We start from the raw sequence: 9990 nt of genomic DNA, 5'->3' as shown, positions 1-9990 counted from the left end.
GAGAGAGAGAGAGAGAGAGAGAGAGAGAGAGAGAGAGAGAGAGAGAGAGAGAGAGAGCCACACTCAGGCAACATCTCAGGTGGTAATCCTATAGGATTACCAGAGTAATTTGTTTCTATGGTAAAATGGGATATAGAAATGAACAAGTAGAGTTATGATATGCTCTGCATTGAAGTGCAGACAAAAACACAGAGGCTGAGAGCCATTTTTAGATCTCTGCTCTCTGCAAGCATTCCACACAATTCACCTGGCATCTGCTAAAGTGCTAGGAGGGCGGCCTGCTGCCACTGAGCATCCAGCAAGTGCTGCCTTGTTCACTTACTGAAGACCATGTGCCTAGGCCAAGGAGGAGATCTCACCCTGATGTTCTCAGGATCCAGAGCAAGAGGATAGATGCAAGAACACAATCCTGGAAGTTACGAATCAAGATGATGACCTTGAAATGGGTTATCCTCCTACTTTGACAAAGAGAACTACACAAGGAAGCGATGAGCCAGAATTGAATTTAGGTCTCAGAGTTGCTCTTGAAATGTGGAGGAAAAAGACGGAAGGAAGCCCTGGTGATACTTAGATACCTACATGTTTGCTCAGAGCTACCAAAACGGTTGATACCAAATTGTGTGGTTTTGAGTTAGTCTCAAATCTGCAAACATAGTAAATTGACCCCTTCCCAGAATTGCATCTTTGAGATGTATTGTCAGCAAAGGTGAGACTGCTGTAGCTCTGGTTGGTTTGGGGTCTCTTAACAACAGGTGATAGGTGTTGGTCATGTTCCAGTCTCTACTGGCCAGAGAGTTCAATCAATACGTGCAGGGCAATGTCTGTGGCTCACACAGCTCTTCCACCTGCCTCATTCTTGCCATTTCAACCTTACTATAAGCATAATCAAGTTTTAATTTTTGTGGCCCCGAAGCTCATTTTCTTTACATGCCTTATCAACTTCATTACACTTTATTGGCCTGTGTTACATTGCGCTAAGCCCTTTTGAAATTCTAGAACAGAAACAAAACCAGACTTTAAAATCCCCGCAAGTAGGACACGTTGGAAAATGTCTCCAGCAGAACTTGGTGATGGTGAGTCACTTAAGCTAATTTGCTGCAAATCACTTCTAAATCCATTGCAGTGGTCAGATCTGCATGGGCAATTTCAGAAAAGATGAGCTCCACTTATCCTTATCCATCTGCAAATCCACTTAGTCTTATAGGTGGAATGATAATAAATTCCATTATGTTTTATTGAAAACATCTCAATGATTATAGAACTGTTTATGAGGACATTGACTCCGTGTTTTTAAAGCACAGAATTGTGGGTATAGCTGTACATGTCCTTGTACTAACTCTGAAGCATGAATGTGACTTTACTAAACATGAGCTAATTACAGGTTTCCTAGTATGCAGTTGCTTATGATCTTAGCAGTCACCTTGTTATTGAGTGTATCACAATATATCTCTGTAACAAAAGGCCTCCTCATTTCAGATCACAGTGTTCAGTGTTTGTTACAGTTACGTCAAGTTCATCCAGACGAACCCTGGCTTGTCAGAAGCACCGAGAATTCCCTTTGTGTGGCTATACCTCATTATTTTTCCATATTCATGTTAAAGGGTTACACTAAACTGTGCTTAATTCTCTTTACAGTATTTGAGTGATGTATTCTCACTTGTTTATAGATGGAGATACCCAGATTTGTCCAAGGAAGGGTATAAAGTGCACAGAAGTGTCAGAACCTGTAGCTTTGGGCTGGAGTTTTTCTTCCACTGCGTTAGTTCATCTCTAGGGCAGATTCTAGAACAGACTCCAACGGAAACAGGGACTCTGATTCTCTCAGCATATGGCTACGCACCGGAACCTTGAACTCTGACCAGACAGACTGAACATTGGTGCGATGCTTCATACAACGTTCTGCTTTCTGGAGGGTGAGCGTCCTAAAGGAGGAGAGAACAAGCAACTGACAGAAGATCTGGCATTAGAACCCAGGTCTTTCTCCACTTCATGGCGCTTACCTCTGAAGATTCCACAGATAGCAGGGCCCACAGTGACAGAAATGCGTTTATCATCTGCAACAAGTTCTGCTCAGAGACAAAAATCCCTGAAAGGCTACCCATGTTCCAAAAGATAGTCCTGTACACATGCACACATAGGCAGCACTAAATGGATCAGAGGATTCAAAAAGGAAAAGTGGGAGGAATATAGGCAGCATTATATGGAAGGAACAAAGGGTGTGTGTGTGTGTGTGTGTGTGTGTGTATGTGTGTGTGTAATTCTCAAACAATAAATTAAAAATAAATAATTTTTATACAAAGCTATATTTATTATCAGTTGAGATAAATTTGGGAGGAATTCTTGGGAATGACAAAGTCCCTATTCAATTTTTTTTAAAAAGAAGCAAAATAGAAAGCAAATCACCAGAGTAAAGGATACATGTGATGAAGTTATATAAAATTGTCACTAATGTATCATGTGGGGCTAGACATGTGGGTGAGTTGGCCTTAGCACAGTGTCCTGGGAGGAATGGAAGGAATTGAAATTCATGAAATAGACAGAAGCCAGTGCCAACTCTAAATATAAAACAACCAAAAATCATATGCTGTGCCTACATGTTCTGCCCTGAGCCTTCTTTACCCTGCCAGCTTCGGGTGCCAGGATAACACAGCATATTTTCTCTTATGAGGCAAGAAACAGTGGGGTGTGACAATCTCTGAGTTGTTCAAACTTGAAAATGTTGTTCGCAACCACCAAACCCGGACGCTATGACTGACGCCAACAAGAGCCTGATGACAGGAGCCTGATATAGCTGTCTCCTGAGGGTCTTTGTCAGTGCCTGGTAAATACAGAAGTGGATGCTCACAATCATCCATAGGACAGGGCACAAGGTCCCTAATGAAGGAGCTAGAGAAAGTACCCCAGGAGCTAAAGGGGTCTGAAGCCCCATAGGAAGAACATCAATATGAACTAACCAGTACCTCCAGAGCTCCTTGGAACTAAACCACCAATCAAAAAAAACACATGGTGAAACTTGTGGCTCTAGCTGTATATGTAGATGAGGATGGCCTCCTCGGTCATCAATGGGAGGAGAGGCCCTAGGTCCTGTGAAGATTCTATGCCCCAGTATAGGGGAATGCCAGGACCGGACCGGGAATGGGAATGGGCAGGTTGGGAAGCAGCGGGAGGGGGAGGAGATAGGGGATTTTCAGAGGGGAAACTAGGAAAGGGGATAACATTTGAAATGTAAATAAAGTATCTAATAAAAAATTAAAACATAAAAAAGAAAAAAAAGAAAATGTTCTTATTTAAAAGCATTAAAGTGAGTTGATCACTAGTTGTAGTATGTCAATCATTACTGAGAGTACTGACAATTTCTTAAGGTTTCCCAGGTTACCAAGAAAAGTGCTTCTCTATACTTCATCTAATACTTTGACAAAAGGGCATGGAGACATAGAACATGGGTTTATGTGTAGTACAACTATGTCGATTACAACATTATGCCATAATCTAGAGCCAAAGGACCACCATTGTGTCTCTATTCTGGCCTTAATTTGCCTTGAAACTGTGAACTGAGAACCACTTTTCTGAGCTTTCTCATTCGATGGGTCCCCTTTCAGTCCTGACAATACGATTCTCATGCTCACACATCAGTTTTCCTTTGTGTGTGACAGAACCCTTGCTTGCAATATTAAAATCATAGTAGTACCACATGGTCAGTCCTCTGTAGGAATTAAAATCACCTCCATTTTTAAGGGTTTAGATACATTTCTGATATATGGTTATCATCAATGTATGTCCAATCTGCAATTTGTGACTGTTCCTACAGCTCGTAATCCAAAGTCTCATTGTTTTTCAAATGTAAATTTAAATCAATTTAAAGATATGTTAGGAAGAATAATTCCATTAGGGTAAATTGGTCATATAGAATTCCAATTACAATCATGTGAGAAACTGTTAATGAGCTTGCCATTGACTTTGAGATTCTGCATTGTCAATTGGATGCCCTCAAAATGACTTCATCCATTCATGCCCAGACAATACCACCCAGATGAAAGGACAATTCACAAGCCTTAAACATACCACATATTTTCAAGCATGCTCATTTTACAAATGGCTTCTTTTGTACTTTATTGGATCTCTTCTTCATGGAAGATCCTGACCTGGAGGCAAAACAGAGAAAGAATCCTCTGAAGTTACACCAGGGAAAATTATTAATAAGAATACCATCGATCAAGAAAACTGAAGAGGGGTGACAAACATAGACACTCTAAGCTGAATGGACAGATCTGTGTCAACCAGTGGGGACACTGAAAGAATAAAGGCAAAGGCTTAACTACTTGGGAAAACTAAAGGTTAATCTTAGAAGAGAAGATCTGGAATGAGTGATGACTCGGAGTCTAAAAGCGTAGAGCATGGCAGTTGATGGGCATTTTTAGATGCATTCTCTATTATGTAGCTCAGACATAGTTGGAAATAAAGAGTCTATAAGAGGTATTCAGGAGGCTATACACTTGTAACTCTCAAAGCCCAGCATATAAGAGGGTTTTTGTGCATGCCATTTGATATCCGATCCACAGCCATCCCAAATGCTTCCTATAACACAGCATTTCTTTGTTGCTTCTAGTAACACCCACACAAGGACACCTTAACACTATTTCTGATTCTCCTCCCTTACCACTCATCTCAGATAAACCAAGCCCACTTCTATGCACAGAGTTCACCATCACTCCATTTCCTAAATGCCCTTGCCCGTGGCTTGGCATACACTTCCTGCATATATCTTTTATCAGTGAGGCTTTCTATAACCAATTGAAACAGAAAAGAAAGAATAGGGGTGGGGTCTCGGTGAGTAAAAGGTTTGCTCTGAAAACCTGAAAACCTGAATTCGGATTTCCAGAACACACATAATAGCCCGACACAGAAATGCAAGCAACTGTAATCCTAATGCATTACTACTACAAGAAGGGAGGCAGAGACAGAATTGCCAGAAGTTCATAGCTAAGGAGCTGAGATTAAGCAACAGTGAACAAGGGAGATCCTGTCTCAAACAGTCAGGAAGGAAAATATGAGTACCCAAAGTTGTTCTCTGACCTTCACATGTGTACCATTCTGTGTCCATATTCACACACATGTGAAAACACATAAATATCAAATTGAATTCAAAACATTAAATAGAAAAGAAGCCCTTCACTGTGTCCACTGTAGTACACTTGTTCTATCCCATTTAGAATATTTTGTTTTCCTCCAGAGTCACTTTTATTCTCTAATATCATCAATTGCTCACTAATTACATTCTGTTTCTTCTCAGAAGAAACCTAAAGGCAAGATCTTAGCTTATTTTGTTATTGAGTGCATCTAAAACACCTGTAGCAATGCTAGTGCCAGAGTAGGTATTGCATCAATATACATTGTATGAAGAAAGCAGGAAGCATTAATGTTTCTTGCTATAAAAATTCACCACCTGGGTTTCTTTAATACCTAATTAGAATTGTGATAACATTTGCTGTCTAATGCTGTGCATATACTCCTTTGAGGTACTGAAATCTGAACCCTTCATTCACCCCCAAATTTCCAATTCTGGGTCTTAGATTTCTGTATCTCTTTCTCTAATAATAAGTCCCAGCATGCACTGTTGCTGAACAACACTTGGGTCTGCTGTCCAATACCATTTTCCTTCCCCAAAGGAAAGGAAGGCAAGGATACAGCAGAAAGCACTGCTTGGAAACTTCCCAGCAGTCCTGCACTCGTTGCCTCTCACTTTGAACGGAAGCTGATAAAGATTGACTACCTTTATGTGGTAGCAATTCATCACACTTAGAGTCTCTCATTTGAACATCAATCTTATGAATTCACTGGGAGACTCAATAGTGTAAATATATTATTCATAAAGTGGAGTGAATCCCTGCTCACCACCAGAACCACTTTGACAATAAATCATAACATGTAAATGTTGTGGGTAATTTTTTTCCTCCGTTTTTGTACGGTTTTTATTTGGAGATTCAACCAAACACATCTACAAGTAGAACAAAAACCAGCACAAATAATTCTCCAAGAAAGAGCAGAAACTCATAAAAAGGAACTTTCGTTAAATGCATAACATTTGGGAACATGGCTATGCTCATACCATTTTTCTTTACAGAACTGACAAACCACCCTAGAATATTTCTTATTGTATTTTTGCCTGGACAATGATCTATAGCTGAGTATAATGTTCAGATGGGAAGTGCCCACTCTATCTCAAATACTTAGAAAGTGGATCCACTGACCACAGAAATCATTGACAAAGAAAGCAATATTTTAATGTAAATTTTGGATTTATATTGTAGATAAAAATGTACTAGTCCTGTGAGTAGCAGAACTAAGTTCATCTTAATTTCTAAAGTCTCTTGCCATTATCAACAATGAGTTTCTCTCATGTAAACTGCGACTTATACTATGTTCATCCTCATGACACACACTATATTGGAGTTGCATAAATTGATAAGCATAAATGTTTTTACTATAAAGTGTAATGTGAATGTCCATTAACATTTATTGGTGTATATATAGGTTAGTGCAGAAAATATAATTTGCTTAGTAACATGTTTTCAAAAAAGTTGGAAAGAAACGCAATTAAATAAAAACTTCAGATAAACAGAGTTACGGTTAGAGAAAAGGAACATATTTATGAATGGTGCTAGTATAAAATTAGCTAATGTCTATGTTTATTTTTTGAGACCTATAAATCATCATAAATCCAGATCAACAACCTTTCTCTTTCATTTCTGTTGTGATAAAATAAAGGGACAGAAATCAACTTAGAGGAGGAATGGGTTTATTTCTATTTATAATCTCAGGCTATAGTTATGGGAATGTCAAGGTAGAAACCTAAACAGTGAGTTTCAGCGCATTCGTACATTGTCAAAAGTTGAGAGAAAGGAATGCATATATGATATCTTGCCTGTTTGTCCTGTCCAGCTCCATTTCTGCATCCATACAGCTAAGGAGCTGGTTGTGTAGGGAATGGTTCCCCCTCATAGTGACATGCATCTTCTTATTCAACAAGCATAATAAAGACAATTAGCCACAGACATCCTGAAAGGCTAACTCAATGTATATATTGCTTCATTGAGACTCCAGTTGATGTTATGTCTAGTTCCCGATTAAAATTAAATTGAAACAGCATCTTCTTGATGTGAAACCTTAGAAACTCACAGCAAGTGTTGTTGCCACCACCAAAAAGCACAAGGTCAAGCCAGTCAGCTTTCCAGTGTGAAATGGTGAAGGGTTCACAATCTTCCACACATAGCTTAGGAGTAATTGGTAGTTTATGGCTTTGCAGGGAAAGAAAGTGAATTTATGAAAGAGTGTGACCCTTGGTAGGTCCCCACTTTGCAACAGATGACCCAACATCCATGAATATATCAACATCCCAAATTAGATTCAGTAGGTTATTAAAAAATAAAGAGGACATGAATCCAGAGGAGGGGATAGAAGGGAAATGGGTCCAGGTGTGAGGAGGTAGAAAGTAGAGTGGGATGTATATAATCAAAATATATTGCATTCTCAGTTAACCAGTAAAAGTGTTAAAATTGGTTTTATGAGGCCAACCATCATAATTACCAACATTTATAGTTCACAATCTCATGGTGAATTTATTTGTCACTTAGATTCCTACAGAATACATGAGCGTTTTCACATACAATGTGACAAATGACTTTTTCCTTGAATCTACATGTGCATGTGTGTGTGAGCATGTTCCTGCACCTGTGCATACCATCATACATAAATAGAGGACTGAGAACACTTTGGCAGAATCTGTTCTCTGCTCCTACTGTGTAACTATGGAGTGCTGGACTCGGAACATCAGGCTCAGCAATGGTGGCCTTTATTGGCTTAGGCATATCCTGGGCTTTCTATTGTCAGATTTTTGTCTCTGCAATTAAACCCTTCTCCCCAGAAAGAAGATTATCAAAGAAAAAAGTTCAGAGCTAGGCAAAGACACTATGGATAAAGTTTCTAAACACCAAAAGAGTTTTGAAAATTGAGTAGTAACACTATCACTTACTATTCTCAACAAGTTGCACATGTAGTCTCATCTAAGAAATTATTTTCTAGTTTCTACTGCTATAATATTTGGTTGGTAAATTAAATTCTATGCCAGTATATTATTTACAGTCAATATGATAATATAAATGTGAATCAACACTGGACATTGCCATATCCATCATATCTCTTAAAATATTCTATCCTGATATAAACAGAAAGATTAAGTAGAGAAGGCAAAATTGTATTGAGAATTCCTGATTGGCATTTAGGTACAATTGCTGTCATAACAATAAACCTGCAATCTAGTCACTTAACATTCCTGGGCCTGAAATACAACTCCAGAAAATTGGAAAGCAATTCATGCCTGACTGACTTACAGAATGGTTGGAAAGTTCAAACGTTTCCATGTTGAAAATCATTTCTAAAAGTGTTCTGCAAAGTATAATGACTTTGGCAGGGCAGTTAATATTCCAGTATCTCCCCAAAGACATTTCCTTAGGACATTGCATTTTGCAGACATTTTAGAGCCAGAACTGTCCAATCACAGCATTGATTGCGTCTCTCCATTTAACACTTATTAACTCTAATCTCTTTGCATAATTAATTGCAAGCAGTACAGGAAAGAGGTAGACCATAAGAAAATAGAACTGTTAAACATTCCATGCATAACAATTTAAAGGAGAGGGGACAAAACAGGGAAATGCTAGCAAAGGGCTACATGGTCAAAATAAATCCGGGAGACAGAATTCAAATAATTTTTCATTGTGCTACCTAAGCTTTGGAAAATATTAGATCCACCATTCATGTCAATTTATTGTCTAGGTCATTAAATTAAAGGTTGGAAAGAAAGAGAGAGAGAAAGAGAGAAAGAAAGAAAGAAAGAAAGAAAGAAAGAAAGAAAGAAAGAAAGAAAGAAAGAAAGGAAGGAAGGAAGGAAGGAAGGAAGGAAGGGAAAGAGAGGAAGAGAGGGATGGAGAGAGAGAGAGAGACAGAGAGAGAGACAGAGAGAGAGACAGAGAGAGAGAGAGAGAGAGAGAGAGAGAGAGAATATTGAAATGGCCAGGTGGTCATCTTGATTGATACCATTGGTACAAATGGCAGCTACCGTTTGAAATATGTTTTATGTATGTGTTTCAGAAGAGTATTTTTCATCTATGCCTCCCCCCCATTTTATTAGTTCTTTAAGGATTCCATGCAATGCATTTTGATCATATACACCACTTGACTCTTCCCAGATATAAAATTCTTTATATGTACCCAACTTTTGTCCTTATTTCTTAAAACCCATCACATAATTCTTACTGCCTAAGTACTCTTAGATATATGACCTTCTTCTGGAATATGGTCAATGAAAAAGTGTCTGAACCCATATAGAAAACTGACTCTCCACCCTCAAGTAGCTATCAGTTGCCAAAAGTTCCTAGGTTATGGGTAGGACTTCATGCTTACTTCTGCTCTCCATGCTGGGATTTCTTCTATCTTGAGCTCATGCAGGTCTTGTGTATGCTCTTTCAACTGTTGTGAATTCATCTACACAACTTCCCTGATGAGCCTGGAGAATACTGTTTCCTTGTAATCATTTACTGTCTGTGGCTCTTATACTTTTTCTGCTCCTTTTCCTTAAGAATCTTTGAGCCTTTGAAATGAGAGCTGTGATACTGTTGTCCTGTTGATGGCTGAACATTTCATAGTTTCTTGTTCTCTGGATCTTGACTGGTTGTGGGTCTTTGTGCCAAGTGCTATCTACTGCACAAAAGTAGTTTCTCTGAAGAGGATTAAGGGGTATACTAATCTGTAAATATAGTAAGTCACTCTGAATGTGTCTTGATACTTTGACCATTTACAAGGGTATTTGTAGTAGGGTTTTCTTTTCCCCTAGAAACTCCGTAGCTACAAGTTCTTGGCTGCAAGTTTAGTCCCATGAGGGGCTTTAACTTGTAGAATAGGTCTTAAATTCAATTAAAAAAAAAATGGTTAGAT

The sequence above is a fragment of the Mus pahari genome, chromosome 7 (genome assembly GCF_900095145.1).
Source record: "Mus pahari chromosome 7, PAHARI_EIJ_v1.1, whole genome shotgun sequence".
Lineage (NCBI taxonomy): Eukaryota > Metazoa > Chordata > Mammalia > Rodentia > Muridae > Mus > Mus pahari.
Note: the sequence above shows the minus strand (reverse complement) of the source record.